General features: G+C 43.3%; 1 long non-coding RNA gene across 1 annotated transcript in view; it reads right to left on the bottom strand.

Moving 5' to 3' along the window:
• The window catches only part of LOC142071389 (uncharacterized), a 36,846-nt gene extending 16,931 nt beyond the window's left edge, over nt 1-19,915 (bottom strand). The window contains exons 1-2 of the long non-coding RNA XR_012667421.1: nt 19,846-19,915; nt 18,189-18,313 (exon numbers count right to left, since the gene is read on the bottom strand). This is a non-coding gene — a long non-coding RNA (uncharacterized LOC142071389). The remainder of the gene's footprint in view (nt 1-18,188; nt 18,314-19,845) is intronic.

The following is a 19,915-nucleotide window of genomic DNA, read 5'->3' on the forward strand; positions in this document are numbered from 1 at the left end:
GCACCCCCTTTGTTGATTTTAGCTCCCTGAAGCCAACCCTGTAAGCCGTGTTGTCAGTCGCCCCTCCCTCCATCAGAGCAACGGCAGACAATCGTTCCGCGCCTTTTTTCTGTGCGGACGCCATACCAAGGCAAGCATGGAGGCCGCTCAGCTCACTTTGGCAATTAGGAGCACATTAAACACCACACGCATTATCCAGCAGTATATGCAGCACCAGAACCTGGCAAAGCGATACCGGGCGAGGAGGCGACGTCAGCGCGGTCATGTGAGTGATCAGGACATGGACATAGATTTCTCTGAAAGCATGGGCCCTGCCAATGCATGCATCATGGTGCTAATGGGGCAGGTTCATGCTGTGGAACGCCGATTCTGGGCTCGGGAAACAAGCACAGACTGGTGGGACCGCATAGTGTTGCAGGTCTGGGACGATTCCCAGTGGCTGCGAAACTTTCGCATGCGTAAGGGCACTTTCATGGAACTTTGTGACTTGCTTTCCCCTGCACTGAGGCGCATGAATACCAAGATGAGAGCAGCCCTCACAGTTGAGAAGCGAGTGGCGATAGCCCTGTGGAAGCTTGCAACGCCAGACAGCTACCGGTCAGTTGGGAATCAATTTGGAGTGGGCAAATCTACTTTGGGGGCTGCTGTGATGCAAGTAGCCCACGCAATCAAAGATCTGCTGATATCAAGGGTAGTGACCCTGGGAAATGTGCAGGTCATAGTGGATGGCTTTGCTGCAATGGGATTCCCTAACTGTGGTGGGGCCATAGACGGAACCCATATCCCTATCTTGGCACCTGAGCACCAAGCCGCCGAGTACATAAACCGCAAGGGGTACTTTTCGATAGTGCTGCAAGCTCTGGTGGATCACAAGGGACGTTTCACCAACATCAACGTGGGATGGCCGGGAAAGGTGCATGATGCTCGCATCTTCAGGAACTCTGGTCTGTTTCAAAAGCTGCAGGAAGGGACTTTATTCCCAGACCAGAAAATAACTGTTGGGGATGTTGAAATGCCTATATGTATCCTTGGGGACCCAGCCTACCCCTTAATGCCATGGCTCATGAAGCCGTACACAGGCAGCCTGGACAGTAGTCAGGAGCTGTTCAACTACAGGCTGAATGGTGCAGAATGGTGGTAGAATGTACATTTGGATGTTTGCTGGCGCAGTTTACTGACTCGCTTAGACCTCAGCGAAACCAATATTCCCACTGTTATTACTGCTTGCTGTGTGCTCCACAATATCTGTGAGAGTAAGGGGGAGACGTTTATGGCGGGGTGGGAGGTTGAGGCAAATCGCCTGGCTGCTGGTTACGCGCAGCCAGACACCAGGGCGGTTAGAAGAGCACAGGAGGGCGCGGTACGCATCAGAGAAGCTTTGAAAACCAGTTTCATGACTGGCCAGGCTACGGTTTGAAAGTTCTGTTTGTTTCTCCTTGATGAAACCCCCCGCCCCTTGGTTCACTCTACTTCCCTGTAAGCTAACCACCCGCCCCTCCTCCCTTCAATCACCGCTTGCAGAGGCAATAAAGTCATTGTTGCTTCACAGTCATGCATTCTTTATTCATTCATCACACAAATAGGGGGATGACTACCAAGGTAGCCCAGGAGGGGTGGTGGAGGAGGGAAGGAAAATGCCACACAGCACTTTAAGCACAGCACTTTAAAAGTTTACAACTTTAAAATTTATTGAATGACAGCCTTCTTTTTTTTGGGCAATCCTCTGTGGTGGAGTGGCTGGTTGGCCGGAGGCCCCCCCACCGCGTTCTTGGGCGTCTGGGTGTGGAGGCTATGGAACTTGGGGAGGAGGGCGGTTGGTTACAGAGGGGCAGCAGTGGCAGTCTGTGCTCCAGCTGCCTTTGCTGCAGCTCAACCATACACTGGAGCATACTGGTTTGGTCCTGCAGCAGCCTCAGCATTGAATCCTGCCTCCTCTCATCACGCTGCCGCCACATTTGAGCTTCAGCCCTGTCTTCAGCCCGCCACTTACTCTCTTCAGCCCACCACTTACTCTCTTCAGCCCGCCACCTCTCCTCCCGGTCATTTTGTGCTTTCCTGCACTCTGACATTATTTGCCTCCACGCATTCGTCTGTGCTCTCTCAGTGTGGGAGGACAGCATGAGCTCGGAGAACATTTCATCGCGAGTGCATTTTTTTTTCTTTCTAAGCTTCACTAGCCTCTGGGAAGGAGAAGATCCTGTGATCATTGAAACACATGCAGCTGGTGGAGAAAAAAAAAGGGACAGTGGTATTTAAAAAGACACATTTTATAAAACAGTGGCTACACTCTTTCAGGGTAAACCTTGCTGTTAACATTACATACATAGCACATGTGCTTTTGTTACAAGGTCGCATTTTGCCTCCTCCCACCGCGTGACTACCCCCTCAACCTTCCCCCCTCCCTGTGGCTAACAGCGGGGAACATTTCTGTTTAGCCACAGGCAAACAGCCCAGCAGGAATGGGCTCCTCTGAGTGTCCCCTGAAGAAAAGCACTCTATTTCAACCAGGTGACCATGAATTATATCTCACTCTCCTGAGGATAACACAGAGAGATAAAGAACGGATGTTGTTTGAATGCCAGCAAACATACACTGCAATGCTTTGTTCTACAATGATTCCCGAGTACGTGTTACTGGCCTCAAGTGGTAAAGTGTCCTACCATGAAGGACGCAATAAGGCTGCCCTCCCCAGAAACCTTTTGCAAAGGCTTTAGGACTACATCTAGGAGAACCGCAAATGCCAGGGCAAAGTAATCCTTTCACATGCTTGCTTTTAAACCATGTATAGTATTTTAAAAGGTACACTCACCAGAGGTCCCTTCTCCGCCTGCTGGGTCCAGGAGGCAGCCTTGGGTGGGTTCGGGGGGTACTGGCTCCAGGTCCAGGGTGAGAAACAGTTCCTGGCTGTCGGGAAAACCGGTTTCTCCGCTTGCTTGCTGTGAGCTATCTACAACCTCCTCCTCATCATCATCTTCTTCGTCCCCAAAACCTGCTTCCGTATTGCCTCCATTTCCATTGAAGGAGTCAAACAACACGGCTGGGGTAGTGGTGGCTGAACCCCCTAAAATGGCATGCAGCTCATCATAGAAGCGGCATGTTTGGGGCTCTGACCCAGAGCGGCTGTTCGCCTCTCTGGTTTTCTGGTAGGCTTGCCTCAGCTCCTTCAGTTTCACGCGGCACTGCTTCGGGTCCCTGTTATGGCCTCTGTCCTTCATGCCCTGGGAGATTTTCACAAAGGTTTTGGCATTTCGAAAACTGGAACGGAGTTCTGATAGCACGGATTCCTCTCCCCAAACAGCGATCAGATCCCGTACCTCCTGTTCGGTCCATGCTGGAGCTCTTTTGCGATTCTGGGACTCCATCATGGTCACCTGTGCTGATGAGCTCTGCATGGTCACCTGCAGCTTGCCACGCTGGCCAAACAGGAAATGAGATTCAAAAGTTCGCGGTTCTTTTCCTGTCTACCTGGCCAGTGCATCTGAGTTGAGAGTGCTGTCCAGAGCGGTCATAATGGAGCACTCTGGGATAGCTCCCGGAGGCCAATACCATCGAATTGTGTCCACAGTACCCCAAATTCGAGCCGGCAACGTCGATTTAAGCGCTAATCCACTTGTCAGGGGTGGAGTAAGGAAATCGATTTTAAGAGCCCTTTAAGTCGAAATAAAGGGCTTCATTGTGTGGACGGGTGCAGGTTTACATCGATTTAACGCTGCTAAATTCGACCTAAAGTCCTAGTGTAGACCAGGGCTTAGTGATTGGGAAAATGAAGAAGTGTCTTAAGGCTGAACAATATTTCCTGTTATCACCACCAACCACCATGCTGGGAGGAGAACATGCCTTTTAGTAACTTGTTTGTGCTGCTATCATATGGCAGTGCTAATAAAAAAGATTTAAACCCAATAAATCCTTTATTGCACTAACAACATTTTCAAAACATTAGAGAGAATCAGTTTGTCTAGTCTGTGTATTTCCAGCTGTCTTCACTGTGTCCCTAAAAGCCAAGATGAATGAATTTCCGCTCTGGTTTTTAGCCTGTAGCAGCGGTTCAATAATGATTTACATCTGCATTACAGAATTCCACAAATGGGCTTCAGACATTTGCTAAGGAGCATGGGATCAACAGGAGTCTATTACTGAGTTTTTAACATCACTGTCAGTAACTGATCAGGCATAACGTGTTTCCTGATCCTTTCACAATACAGCAATATAATTTGGTTCCTTATAGTAAAGTTCTTCACTTTCACTGTGTCATTGTCCATTGGCTCAGTAAAAGATGCTGAATGTTCAACAATCAAAAATGCACTGGGCCAAATTCCTCATTGTGAATAAATTCCAAGGAAGTCAATGAACATTAGGGTTATATTAGGCCCATAGCCTGTAAGTGACCCAAACAGCTTAGTTTTTCAAGCCAATCAACTGGTGTCCAGCTGACCACTCCAATGGATTGTGCAGATTATTTTATCTACCAGAAAAACAGTTTATTTAACTCAGACAACTGGCTGCAGCAAGGGGCAGCAGCTACTCAGAAGTATGGTGTTCTCTGTTGATTCCTTCATTCCATTTTCATTTTTGTCTGGAAACACACAGGATTTGTATTCCCCTATTTACTAAGAGTACAAAATAACAGCTCATATGTAGGTTCTGAAGAGATAGAACAAAAATAAAGCCACTCTAACAGTCCAGACATTGACATGTAAGATTATGATGACATGAAGAATAACAACATACACGTGATATCTGATACAGAATTCAGCTGCCCGCCTTCTCCGTGGCTTAGGCTGCCATGAGCACATCAGGCTCATGATCAAATCCCTCCACTAACTCCCAGTCAGTTTCCAATGCCAAACTGAGGCTTTGGTCCTCATTTTCTGAGCATTTAATGAATCAAGCCCCAGCTATATTAGTGAACAAATTTCAATATATGAACAATTATTGACAGCTGTAATCCGCAAGGCAAACTACAAAGTATCTGCTTTGTTGAAGTGAGACCATGTATCCAAGAGCTTCAAGGAGTCGTATAGCAAAACCAGAGAGGACAAGACTTGACATTCCTGGTTTTTCTACGGTAAAAAAAAGAGAGTCCTTTCTCCCTCTTTTTTTAAAAAAGTGACACTTCCTTTTATATCATAAAGCATACAAAAAGATAAAAGCCCATTCTTCAATAAATCCTTTGTGAGTCACTTTAAAACAGGTAATATAACTTATTAGGAAGATGTAACATTTTATATGATTACTCATCAGTGCACTTAGCAGTTCTTCGCATGCTTTTACAACATAATGTTTTAGAGAGTGGACTGCTTATAACTCAAAAGTGAACTTTTCCCGCTGGATCAAGAGCAATATACATTTCTGAAACATTTCTCTTGAATGAAGCTGGGAAAAATCTCACTTCCAATAAAACCAGACTCAATAAATCTGTAGACTACACAAACCCTTTTACCCTATTACAGTTACTCCACGTGCACTGCTCCTCCCAGGACAAATGGTTCAAGTGCAAAGCAAAGCATTATAGAATTCCATACCAAGAAAGTAAATATCTCATAAGAGCCTACTGATTTACATTTGCATGTAGTTTAAGCACCAGGTATAACAACGACACTCTCCATCCAAGAATCTCAAAGGGCTTTACAGAAAATTCGTTCGTAACATTTTGAGTTTGGAAAAAAAAGCTAGTTTTTGGTGAAACATTTTTACTATAATTACTACTACAGATAGAAAAATTGGTGTTTGTTTCAATGTCAAGATTCCACAATATATGTGGCATCTTCTCTCTTTACACATAGCTCTTATACTGTATAGCTGCTAATCCCTATGTCTATATTATGACCTTTCACAGCAGAATATGGAACACAGGTGCAGGAGCTGAAATGCCAGCTGTGTGCTAATACCTCCAGGTACCATAGAAGTGTAAATGACAGCTCCAAGTGATTTGTTTTTATTCTATATAGCAAGACATTGAGCCACCACTGCACTTTTCACAAACACAGTTTCTCACTTGCCCAGCAGCAGATAGCATGAATTTAAGGCTTGCTGGCAAGAAATTTACTTTCCATGTGCATCTTGTCTGATGAGCTGATTGGATTCTCATTTTAAACTTAAACAACTTTTTGAGGGAAGTCTTGCTGGAACAGATGCAGAACAAAAACAAAACAAAAATCTATTTCCTTCTTTCAGCGGTAATGCTGCTGTTGCTATGGCAACATTCTGAGTTGCTGCAAAGAGACCTTGGGCTCTCTCCTGCTTTGGGCGTGTGCAAATCATTGGCTTGAATCCATTTATTAGTATGTGAATTTCACAGGATCAGGTTTCACTGGCAAGGGTTAAAAGGCTAATTCATTAGTAATATAACAAAAACTAAGCAGAATTAGAGCCCATCAGAGCAATGAGTTTCATGGTGTTGCCAACTCCAAGCATTCAGAACTCATGAATGAGGCCCCAAAATCATGAGATTGGCTTCAACAGCATGAGATTTTTTTAAATATATATATATATATATGTTGGTTATTTTTTATTTGGCTTCTGGTATTTCAGCCCTTAGGATGCACTGTTTCAAACCCGTCTCCATAACCATGGGGGCTAGACACTTTTATTTTTAAATGAAAGCTGAGATTCTCACAGAATCACATGACTCAAGGAGCTGGGGCTTTTAAAAAAACACCAAGTATCATGAGGCTTGTGATAACATTGCAAGAGATGGTAGCGGTGGATCTACCAGCAGGAGTCCATTGTATTGGCAGGTCCTTACTCTTCAGGGTAGAGACTGTGGGTATGTCTACGCTTTGAGATGAAGGGATAATTTCCAGTTCAAGGAAACATACCCGCACTAACAATCATTGAGCTAGCACTCTAAAAATAGAGTGTAGCCATGGCTACACAAGGGGCAGGCCACCCAGTTATATGTCTAGTGTCTCCAATGGGGATGTGATCCGGGCAGCTAGCCTCTCCTGCTGCCACAGCTATACGCTATTTTTAGTGCATGAGCGCAGGTATGTCTCCTCAAGATGGGAATTACACCTTGTTACACGGTAGCTCACCCTACCCTGATTACTGAATGAGTCCCACTGCAGAGGAATCAGGTGTTTCCAGTATAAAAGCAGCAGAAAGCTGCAGGATGGGGGAGTCTAGGAAACTGTGGCTATGCCTGCAGAGAGTAAGATGGGGTTGGGGCTTGGAGGGCCAGTAGGCCTGAGAACTGAATCAATTGGATCCTAGATAGAGAAGGTTTAATTTCCTTTGGATTGTGTGGAGTTTGTTTAAGAAGCCCTGATGACGGGGAAAAGAGAGGCAGAGCACTGCAGGGGCACCTCTAGCCATGAGGGGGTGCTCTAGAGACAGAAGGTGACAGTTGTCTCTGTTACACACTCCCAGCTTGAAATGTAGCTATACCCTGTTTCTTTCAACATGTTTGTATAGCAGGTCCCGCATCCTGACTGAGGACTCTGGACACTACCTCAGTACTTCTGTTAATAATAAATGAAGCATGGAATAAGAGAGCTACCCAGTGAGATTGCTTTGCTATTTACATGTAAGAAACTGATGTCTATGTACAAGAGATATTTTGGTCCTTTATGTGGAGTAAATGTAGCTTCCCTGTAGCTGTTAAAAATGTATTAGTCTTTTACTTACAAAAATTTAAATTCCTATTGTATGTAAAGGTGACATTAGCAGCATGCATACCTAATAAAAGCACACTGAGCAAAAATTATTACATTATTCTTTCACCTAAAATAAGGAATTAAAATGACCTATTAAAAAGTCATTAATAATGACAAGTAACCGTTTTTTTAAGACATTATTTATTACGCATTGTGTGAAGAAGGCCAGATGCCCGTTTTAATTCAGATCTGTGGACAAGGGTATGCATTTAGAGCTATACACAACCCTCAGACTTCAAGTGGCATGCTCTTTGATGTCTTCTGGAGACTGATTATTGTTATCTACCCAAATCACTTTGCAGTTTGGTTCTGTCTTCCAGTGTGTTTATTTCTCTTCTAACTCCAGCCACAACAGCAAAATTGATCACCCTTTATTTACGTGAAAGAAACACCTCACAAAAGAAGACTAGTTAGCAGAGTTTGTTGTATATTGTTGTATATTGTTTGTTGTTGTATACCAGTGGCAGTATATTGTAGCCACATCCAATGGAGCCGTTCTTGAAGACTTACACCTGCTCAAGTGAAACTTTTTAGGAAGGGGGGGGCATCCATCTCTTGTTTCAATTGTGTGTATCTCTCCATTGCAATGGAGGTAGCTCCATGGACCTGCTTGGTCACAGTATATGTTCTATGTACTTTGGCCTCCACTTGAGAAGAGTGCTGTGTACACGCTATAGTAAGTACTAAGTAACAACAATTGCTATTACTGAAATCTGGGGGGGCAGCAGACAGTTTAAAGATATTGTTAAACACAGAATTCATACAGCCACTTGTTTCTTGTGAGACATCTGACTGGGACTTTGTCTATCTAGAGCCAGATCTTCAGCAGGTGTAAAATGGTGTAGCTTCATTGACTTCAATGGAGCTATGCCCGTTTACACCAGCTGTGGTTCTGTCCCCTGGATATTTATATCACATTCAGCACCCAGCTATCCATGTGAGAAAAGGAACTCAGATCAAAACCTTTTTACTCAGCTACACACCCATTAGACTGTTAGCAGCATAATTTTGATTTACAGCAAAGTATGAACATTCTTTAATGCACATTCTTCAAATATTGAACATTCTGAACAGTATGAACATTCTTCAGCATATGAACATTCCTCAAAGTCAGTGCATGGAACTGGTATCACAAAACCCATAAATATCCCTGCTCCAAAGAACTTACAAACAAAACAGATAAGAGATGGGGAAAAGAAATAGAGGTAAAGTAATTTGTCCAAGGTCACACACCAGGTCAGTGGCAGAGTAAGGAATAGAATCCAGGTCCAACTCCCACTCCACTGGCTTATCCATTAGATCATATTTCTTCTCAAATACCAATGACTATTCAGAAAAGTTTTCTTTTAATGTATCTAACTAGCCTATTCAGTTTAAAGCTGCCTGGGCATTAAATTGATTTATATTTATTACTTCATGTGTACAGGAGTACAAAATTACAACAACTTTTTACCTCAGTTATTATAATTAGGTATCATAAACAAGATCATAAAGATTTAACAACAATTATACTATTATCTTTACTAGTCTTCAGCTCCGCATCCTAATCTGCAAAATTCTAATCACTCATCTAACCTGAGAGAACTAGATTTCTGTCCCAGTTTTAGCACTTCTTAATTAAATCACTGACTTTTTGTCTCTTGCTAGATCCTCTGGAACTAAGGAGCTGCTGCACTTTTTGCACACATTTCCATCCTGTCCCTCTTTCTTAGTTTTACTCCATAACCATGGAATAAACACACTTGGTTGTTGAGGATCAACATACTGTGAAACCGTTCCTTGTTCTATCGTAGGTTATATTGTAGACACATGCACATCTCCCATTAGCATTAAAGTGTTACATGTGTGCATTGAGACGTTACCTCAATATCTATGAACCAAACCCTGTAAAAGGAGACAGTAATACTAGGACAATAATAATATTAGGCATTTCTATAGGGTTTTTCATCTAAAGATCTCAAAGTGCTTTACAGACAATCACTAATGAAGGCCTCACATGACCCTAGGATGATCAGATAGAAAGTGTGAAAAATTGGGACAGGGAATGGGGGGTAATAGGCACCTATATAAGACAAAGACCCAAATATCGGGACTGTCCCTATAAAATCAGGCTATCTGGTCACCCTACATCACCTCTATGAAGTGGTAAGACAAGAAGCTAAGTTCCCTTTATTCCTACTGGCCCACCTACCAGGAGCCATCCAGTAATACTACACATTGCTACGCCCAACATGAGGAGAGACAGTCTCTCCCACACTGCCTTTGTGGCTATGGGAGTAAGACAAAGCCATTTCTGTGAAGTGTAGGCTTGTTTGATAAGAACAAGCTACAGGATTTCAGTTACTGTAAGCTCTTGGGGACAGACCCTGTGCTTACAAAGTACCTAGTAGCTTGTGGATGGGACCAGAAGTTTAATAATCTAAGCATCATGAATGAGCAAAAATGAATTTTGGGCCAAAACCAAATGTTTTCAGATAAAATGATACATTTGTTACAAAGAAGTGGAAATACTGCCTCTCACCCTGTATATTCAGTCTATGGAATTCACAGCCACAGGAGGTCATATCAAATACTGTGTATGGAATTTAGAAAGGACATGATCGTTTTAGGCCCATTATTCACAATTGCAGTCAAGTGTGCAGGCAGTCTGATTACTGTATTGCATGGTTCAAACTACATGTTGATCACCTGGAAAGGGTGGAAAGGAATTCTTCCACACAACGGAGCTATGATCATTTACAGCAACTGAGGATCTGCCCCAGGTCACACTGCAAGACAGCGTCTCCTATATTACACCTAGTCAATTGTGCAATCATGTACATAGGGTGACATCAATGGCGCCATCACAATTTACACCACCTGACGATCTACCCCTAAACGCTGTCTCTCGCCACCTGTAAAATAGAGAGAACAACTCACCTCCTGGGGTGTTGTGTGGATTAATTAGCTAATGATTGAACAATGTTATTAATGAGTAAAGTGCCTTTAATGTTTGTAGTTTATTTTTGTAATTGATCAGAATGTCAAGTACCAAGCTACAGAATGCTGTTGTCTCAGTTTGATAATATGTAAGCTGTAAATGGCACATCCCAGAGCTCATCAGATGAACCAATGAGAAGGTTATGCCAATCTAATACTTGCACACTGTGTTCCTACAGATGAGTGTGCGTATACAACTCTTAGGAAAGGTTGCTGCGAAGTAACCATTTGACACACACACACTGATCAGCTGGTATCTTGCTGGCTTTTATCTGACTGTCTTTGTTTCAGGTGAGTGCTGTTTGACAAATAAATGAACTACTATAATTCAAGAGATCAGTGGTCTGAATACAGGATTGGGAGCCAAGAACTACTACTTGTGTTTGAGGACAAATGATTAGCTGCCTTCTGAAGCGGAAGTGTTTGTACAAGGATTGATCAACATGGTCAATGTTTCTACTATGTCATTTTAAATTACTTCTGTGATTCTCTCAGGGCCTGAACCAAAGACCACTGAAGTCAAGGGAAAGACTTCCCTTCACTTCAGAGGGTTTTAGACCAGGCCTTCTATCTCCACTTGGTCATGGTAAATAAGTCAAAATGTCAGACCCGACCTAGGATCTCCTGAATGGCTTCCTGATATAAAGACCTCTCCACCATTTTAAAGCCTCGTCAAAATAAATTTTAATCTAAGCTGTTTTATAGTGGATAGAAGGGAGAGGATGTTGGTTCTAAAGAATCTTTAATGGATTGTGTTTGAAAGGGCCAAATTCTTCCCAAATTCCAACCTATACTTTCTTCAAGTTACACCAGGAATAAATTTTAGTTTGTCAGAGGGCCAGCTGCCACCTGAGCACTGACTCATGGCCTGGGGTGGCTCTGTGGCACCTTGCCCCAGTTTCCCTCCTTTAACGCCTCAATGACTCACCGAAAGTCTTCTCTCCATGCAGTAACAACCCTTCTTAGGATCTGGTTTTATTAGCAAGGAGTTAAAAATAAACACAAAATAGCTTCCCCCTGAGCCTTAAATTGGGCAGAGACCCTTCTCCCTGAGGTACTGTCCCCAAACTCCCTAATGTCTTCCCTGCAGGAGCCTTTCTCACTCTCCACCACAGCTTCCTCTTAAAGGGTCCAGTCCACTCTGTGACATAGCCCAATGTTATTATAGGTGAAGCATTAACCTCACCTGAGATGTTAAGGCACATTAGATAAAAAACATAAGAACGGCCCTACTGGGTCAGACCAAGGGTCCACCTAGCCCAGTATCCTGTCTTCCGACAGTGGCCAGTGCCCGGTGCCCCAGAGGGAATGAACAGAACAGGTAATCATCAAGTGATCCATCCGCTGTCTCTCATTCTCAGTTTCTGGCAAACAGAAATCTTCAGAACAAAAATTTGCTTTCCGTTGACTAGTGACTGACAGTTTGTTCAAGTGCCAGCCTCTAGAAAGACTTAATATTCATGTCCCACTTTCCTGGAATTTGTTCCCAAATGTTAGGAGGGTTTATTCTGCAGACAACTCTTTAATTCAAAAGGTTGCAAGGGACTGATCCTTGGAGGCCCTGTCCACATTATGGTTGAAACCATGCTAGCATCAGCTAAAGAATTACCAGGGTCCATGGTGAGAAGAGAAATGGGCATGGATGAGGATTTTTGCAGAGCTGGAGTTGAGGCAGTGTTGTCCATGGACAATGTTGCAGGGTTGGTAAGAGGCAGATTTATACACATGGGACTTTGGGAGGAGAAAAGGCTTCAAAGTCAAGGATGACACCACAGTTCTGGAGAGTGAGGATCCCTGGAAGATGAGGGTCAAGGAGAGAGAGAGAAGAGAAGGAGCTGTATCTGAGCATGAAGATAAAGTAAAAGGAAATCTGGCACATTTCTTTTGCCACTACATTTTCAGGAGTGGGGGCATCTTTTCTCCCTCTGATTCAGTCCCGGTAGTAGTGCCTTACACCTTCTTTCCAGGGCTTTGCAACTGCATCTTTATTTGAAGGTAGCTGGATACTCCAACATTAAAGTCCATTCTTTGTATGCATCTCCTCCCCCAGATTTCAGGCACTATGTGCCACTGATCCCAAGACAGTTCGTTCTGTGCAGTTGACCCCCCTGGCAGCTGGAATTCTATCTGTATGAAGGCACCACATTCTTCCACACTCAGGTTGCTATTTTCAGCATGGCCAGCTCTGACCTGCCCAATCAGTCTAGATCTCCTGCCAGACGTGAAACATCTTAATGATTATTCTTTGGGCTGGGACTCTTGCATCTGTCCTTATTAATTTATGACAACAGCAGAACATGGAGCCCAGTGATTGCATGCCCAGCTAGTTCTGTGCTAGAGATGTAGCTGTTGTGTGGATGGCTGCCCATTTGAAATTTGGCCAATGTTATAATGCATGCTAGGAGTGCTGGAAGGCTGGACTTCAACCTCCCCTGTAAATAAACATTACTTACAGTATGACGTTTTGTGATTCCTTCGTACATTCCTTTCAGGTTCCAGGATTTACAACCTGATTTGGAAAGTGGGTTCTGCAAATTTTTTCTGTAATATTGTATTATTAACTAGCAATGGAGCTGAACCAGAATACAGGATTAAACTCCTTTGGACTTGTAGGAAATTCAGGCTCATCGCTATTATTCATATAAGAAAAACAACTTACAATTGTTACTCCTCCATCCTGCCCACACGCTGATTGCAACCATGCTGTCAATAAGTGAGATGAATCCCCATTGATGCTAGCTGGGCTTCCCGGAATGGAGTGGGTAGGGTTTTTAGCTTGCATAACTAGACAGAGGCTCAGTCTGAGGTGTTCGGATCCAGATCTGAACTTCCCCAAGGCTTGAGGAGGTTTGGGTAGGCTGCCCTGGAGCTGGCTTCAGCCAAGAAGTTTAGAGCTGCAACTGAAGTTCCCTGGAGCTTGGGCCTGGTTTAGGTCTAGCGTGTAGATGATGGGCCTGAGAAAAGTCACATCCTGTCTGACACACGGGGCAGGGACACTTTATTATTATTAAAAATACAGTGGTGCCTTACAGCCCAACCAAGATTGGGGACCCATTGTGCTAGACACCATACACATACAGAGTGAAAGACAGTCCCTGCCTTGAAGAGCTTACAATCTGAATAGGCAGAAGGGAAACAGAGACACAGAATTGCCCAAAGCCAAATAGCTGGTCAGTGACAGACCTGGGAATAAAATGTAGGTCTTCTGACTCCCAGTCCAGTGCCCTATCCACTGGAGCACCCAGCTTCCCCTGTCTTCTCTGTTATGTTTCCATACAGTGCCTGACCTTTGATCAGGGGTGCTAGAATAGGTGGGGCCAGGGGGCCATGGCCCTCCCACTTTTTACCAGCCATAAGGGTGATTGATGGAGGGGTGGAGGCAGAGAGGAGTGAGGAGGGGTGGGGTCTTGGGGGGAAGAGGCAGTGCAGGGGTGGGGCAGAGAGGGGAAGGGGAGGCGCTAGGGCGGGGCCTTGGGAGAAGGTGGTGGGAATGGGCCTGTGGGGGGCCCCCCCCCATTTTTAGAGAGCTTCTGCCGCTCCTGCCTTTGATTGGCGTTGCTAAGTGTCACTGCGATTAAAAATACAAATAATAGTAATAATACAGATGTGAACATTCCCAGACTTGGAGGAGGCTCAAATTCTGTGCGCCAGTTCAGGCTCATCTCTGTCTATGCTTTCGTAGCACACTCATGCCCACAGTATCCGCGTGCCACAGTGAGTGGACAGGGAAAACGTGCTGTTCCCCTATTGGCCAAAACCAGGCTTAAAAATGTGCACAATTTCTTCTGTAAGGCAGAAAGGACCTTCCAGTCTGTAGAACCAAGACGTTGTAAAGCAAATACATTCCTTTCCCTTAAATCTTTGTCTAATAAAACTATTTGACCAACTATTTGTTTTTTTCACATCTGAAGACCAGCCTGGACAACAACAGCTTGCCTGTTAGCATTTAGAGAAAATCACTCCTAGAGTTGTGTGCTACTAATCCAAAGGGCCAAACAGATTACTTCAATCAAATAGCTCGAGTCCATTACTGAGCTGAATAATGCATTGTAGTTTGCCTGCAAGAAGATGCCAGTGATCCATTTGACAAGCCTCCTGGGAGAGATCTTACCCAAATGTTGTTAGTTAAACACATTGGGTTTTAAAGTGAATAATTACCCAATTGCTATGGTGACAATCGTTTGCTTATTTAGCCACAGCGATTTGGCAGCAACTGCAAGGACGTGAAATGATTTTTATTTAAACTCACACACAGTGGGTAATACTTCTTAAAGAGATACATGTAAAAGACATCTTGTGTGGCAAATGGTGAAATCCAATGAACATGTGAAATAGAGTAATTGATGGATTGCTGACATAATGATATTTTTATTAATACCTGACAATTAAGAGAAACAATGACTATTGCAGAAACATCTACCAGTGTATGCAGTTAGTCTAGGTAACAGCATGTTCCTATCATTCTTACCCTTGTCCCTTCTCCATTTTTTTATTACACCTGCCTATTTTGTCTTGTCTTAAAAGAGGCCCACATCAGATTCCCCCTCAAGGACATCTTTGGGGCAAGGACCCAAAGAGTTTGTACTGAGCCCAGCACAATGGGGTTAGAATTCTGAGCGGAGCCTTTGAACACTATGGGAATACAAATAGATAAGTGATCATTAAAACTGAAATATTTGGAATAATTCTGGGGGGGAAATCCCCTCTGTGTTCAGCACCCGAACGGTAGAAAAGCAAATATGTGCCCTTCAATATTAGGTTCAGCTGTGTTTCCAGTGGGCCAATACCTGTGGTGCTTGCTGTCTCTGTTGTTATTCAGGCAAACTCCCAGTTAGTCATATCTACACTGGCCAAAATGAGACCCCACAATTCACTAATGCTGCTGCTCCAAAAGTGGAAACTGTCACGTAGACAGGGCTTGGGCATTTTTACCACCATGTCATCTAAGCCTGCGCTGAATAGCATTAGATAATGTGGAGGTAGAAACACACAACAACCCATTGAGTTGTCTGCAATACAATACAGCTTCCACCATTTCTGCCACTGGTAGAGGTATAGCAGGGTCAATTCCAGTTTCTGTTTTTGTCAGTGCAGATGCATCCATTGACTTCAAAGGGGGATGCTTGAGTCAGGTCTGAGTATATATTAAAACCTAAGTAAGGACCTCAGAATCTGACCCATATTTAGGACATCAGCAGAGGAACAACCCATCTACCCCCAACTTTTGGATCCAGTATTATGACGAGAGCTGCATTACACGAGTGAGGTATTTTAACCCTGCCACTGTCAGCACGGAAATGAATGCGGTGCAGGTCTCCATGCTCTGAAATCTCAAACTGTTCAGGAACAATTGGTGGATTGCTAAATACATGCTGAAAGGCCCATTTTCCATTATAGTTTGTACACTGTGTAGCTCAGACTTTACAACAAAGTATTTCCTCGACACTTCTCTGTTCTTAGTCTGTACAGCGAGAGTTAATTCAGCCGGAAAAATGTGAAGCATTTCCCCTCAAGGGAAAGCAGGTGATTGCATGCTAAAAAGATTAATTAGATGCAACAGCTTCCCACTGCACCTGTTACTACAGATATGTAGTTCATTTCCCCCACGCCCACCTCTTCCTTTGCAGTTACCAACATGTAGTTCCTCCTTTGCCCCAGTTTGAGCTATTATTGGCTTATTGGACTGCCCCCAGCCACCCAGCTCCTTCACATCCATTCCACCCAGGCATTTGCCTCCATCACAGAAGCTTCCTTTGCTTGTGCTTGAGGCCAGCTTAGCTCAGTTTAGAACAAGACCATACCTCTAAGCCTGCCATGGTCTGACTATGGACCAAAGACACAGGACTTGTTTATACCAGAGAAGTGCACTGGTTTATTTACATTGATTAAAAAGCCTATTGGTAAGGTACTATCACAAGTTAAACGTATCTAAGCAAGGGGTAAGTGCCTCCATATAAGGGGTTTTAACGAGATCCATTTCCCTAATATATACAAGGCCTGATACTGCTTCTATAGAAGTGGCAGGACACCCATTTACTTTAATTGGAGCAGGCCCAAAATAAGGGACAAAAGAAAACCTAAGATCCCAGGAAGCTTAAAGCTATTGTTAATTGTTAACATATTTACATTTCCCTCTAACCTCAGCTTCAGGAGTCCATGGTAATGAGATAAATAATTTATAAGAATCAATTTATAAGAACACCAGGTTTGTGATGAAGGTAAATGTATGTATGAAACAAGAGGCATCTCTCATAATGAAGAGACAATTGAGAAATGGGCTCAGCTTGCTTATGCTGTGACCTATAACAATCATTCATGTGACCACTTGACCTTTGGTCTCCTGCTAAACACAGCATCACAGAATCAACGGGGTCTGTCTAAATCAAGCTGGCAGAATGTGTGAGCTCATTTGTTTAAGCAAGGTGGACTTGAGGTGATCAACAGGGATGTGGCATGCAAGTCTGAACTAACAAATGTGTACATAACTTCAGTCCAGTTCAAGAGATGGGAAATGAATTAGTACAGCTATTGCATGCAAAATTAGTGCTTCTGAAATTACCCTTAAAAACCAAACTCTGTCTAGCTACTTACACATTATCTAGCTAGCTAACCTCCTCAGCAAAATATCGGCATTCTTCCCAATCATTAATGGATGTTAAAATCACAACACTCCTGTGAGGTAGGGAAGTATTATCCCCATTTTACAGATTAGGAACCACAACACAGGGTAGATTAAGTGATTTACTCAGGGTTGCACAATGAATCTATCATAGAGCTAGGAACTGAACCCAAGTCTCTAGAGTCATAGCTCAGGGCCCGATCCACTAGACCATGCTATGTAGCTGCCAGTAAAAGAGATGAGATGGGAAGAGATGAGAAAGTTGTATTCAAATCCAGTTAGGTTTAGAGATTTAGGTTTATTCAAATCCAGATTTTACAGTGCTAAAATCTGTCTAAAGTGTTCGATCCTAAATACCTGAGATCTCAGGAGATAATCTAATCCGATGACATTCTGGCCATCTTGAATAGTAAAAGTTTCATGAGATCAGTTGTTCTTGAGAGCTTTCAACCACTTCCAGCCTGGACCTGGGAAACAAACACCTTCCTCTCGGACTCCAAACTAGAGTGGGGGCTTGAATGGGGGGGATTTGGGTTCAAAGCTGCAGCTTTAGCCCATCTCTAAGTCCTGTTGATGTAAAATATGCTTGTATACAAGTCAGGCACCTAGAGTGCTGTACAGTTTGTCTGCATTTCTCCCACTGTTTCTGAATTGTGCAGCACTGACAGCTGTATGCTGGCAAGAGAGTCCAGCTTCTCAGCAAATGTGCAGTCTAAAGACCTCGCACATAGAAGTGGCAATGAAAAGCCTTTATCTTACATTAGGAAAGGCCCATCATGTACCGTGCACCGCATCAGGGCTTTGTGCAGGGCCTTATTCACCATTTGGATATAATTTGTCAGACTTAAAAGGGAGACTCCATGGAAAGCGTAGTCCAACAGGACTAGATCAACTGCACAGTCTGTTAGCATACAGTCTGATCATATGAGACATACCATATTCCACCTACTTGAAAGCTGCCCGCCCAGTGTACTGCAAAGCTTGCAAGGAGCCAGATGCTATTGCTGGCGGAAATACTTTCACAACTCGAGTCTTTGCATCTTTCACAGCTCTCCCTCCCCTAGGAAGAAGGGAGAAAGAGATTGTGTTGAAGTGCATGAAATGTAAAACTCCACCTGGTTTGATTTTAGATCCCATCTTTTTAAACAAAACAAATCTCCTATTTTAAAGAGCTGAGCTAGGGAAAAAATAAATGTTTAAAATAACATTGTGGTGCAGTAATATCCAACACATGCTGAATGATACTGTAAAGACGATGGCTCAGCTGAATATCTGAAACTTCTCTGTACTAATTTATAAAGCAGTTTCTGTTGGAGTATTAAACCCCAGCACTAGGTCAAATTCTAGCTCAAGTAATTACATGCTTAATCCCAGCTGTAGTTTTCCTTCACTTCCTGTCCTAAACCCTTTTGTAGGATTGCTTTTCAGTAAGAAAGACCTGATCTTGCAAACTGCCAAGTGCCCTCAATTCCCATTAATGTCAATAAAAGATGGGAATGCTCAGCACCTTGCAGGATCAGACTCTAAAATGGCAGCACAAAAATATCCAAAGAAGTGCCTTAAATGGAATAATGATACTAATTCAAGAGTTCCTGGCTCCCAGTCTTGTGTAAGGTCTAATGGGGTGAGCACATCTCTCTCTCTCTCCCCTCAACAGTTGTTTTTCTTGATTTAGCTTGTAGCAGTGAAGCCAACTCCTTTCCCTTTTTGTAGCAGAATGATACTTGCTTTGCACTCAGGAACAGCTTTTTCTATGCCTTGTATGTTATAACACATCAGGTTGGGACAATGTTCAGAATCACAGGAAGTGAGAGATCTCTGCATTCAGAGCAACATTCTAAAGTGCTTTGGAAATTACTGGCTTAATTGAAAGGCAAAGTTGAATCTGATTTTCAGAAAGACTATGCACTCACAACTTCAGCTGAAATCAACCAGATCTGAAAACCAGGCCCAAATGCCAAACCTCCTCCTTTTCTCATACAATCACTCTCTTATTTGAATGATGGTGAAGTTAGGGGCTGCCTTATGTACATACAAGTTAATACTAGAAAGGCAGATTAATAAATAAACCTTGCGCACTGAAGGATGACTGTAGTCGAGGCAGCTTGCAATAGGAAAGCTGAAGATTTTTCCCGCTTACTCTGTGAGGTCCAAATCTTTTATTAAAGAAAAGGGTGAGTGTTCGAGCTAAAAATGCCCCTTTTAAAAAATGACAATGTAAACTTTTTAACCTCTTATGCCATTCAGCTGGCTATTTTCTATACTCATCTTTTAGTCTATGACAGCTAAACATTCTGGGTCAAATGACTCAGAAACTTGAAGAGAGGGGCATTTCAAGAAGAGAGTCTTAGTGAGCAACAAGAAGAGATTTCTTCTGAATCCTCTAACATCAAGGACATTTCCATTGTTTCCCAATGTTGTTGATAAGAAAACCCCTTAACATTCCAGAGTTCCTGTACTTTGATGGGCACCCAGCACTCATAAACCAAGCGTGCACAGTCTTTACTGGCATTCTGTTCAAAATACTGTAAGTAGCACAGAAGGAGAAGAATTTTACACTCACAAGATGGCATTTCAGACTGAACTAGTTACCTGAGCACTGTCATGAGATAAGCCTCTTCCATGGACTGTCTGACTTAAAACATTCACCCTAGAAATCTTC

The sequence above is a fragment of the Caretta caretta genome, chromosome 3 (genome assembly GCF_965140235.1).
Source record: "Caretta caretta isolate rCarCar2 chromosome 3, rCarCar1.hap1, whole genome shotgun sequence".
NCBI classification, from domain to species: domain Eukaryota; kingdom Metazoa; phylum Chordata; order Testudines; family Cheloniidae; genus Caretta; species Caretta caretta.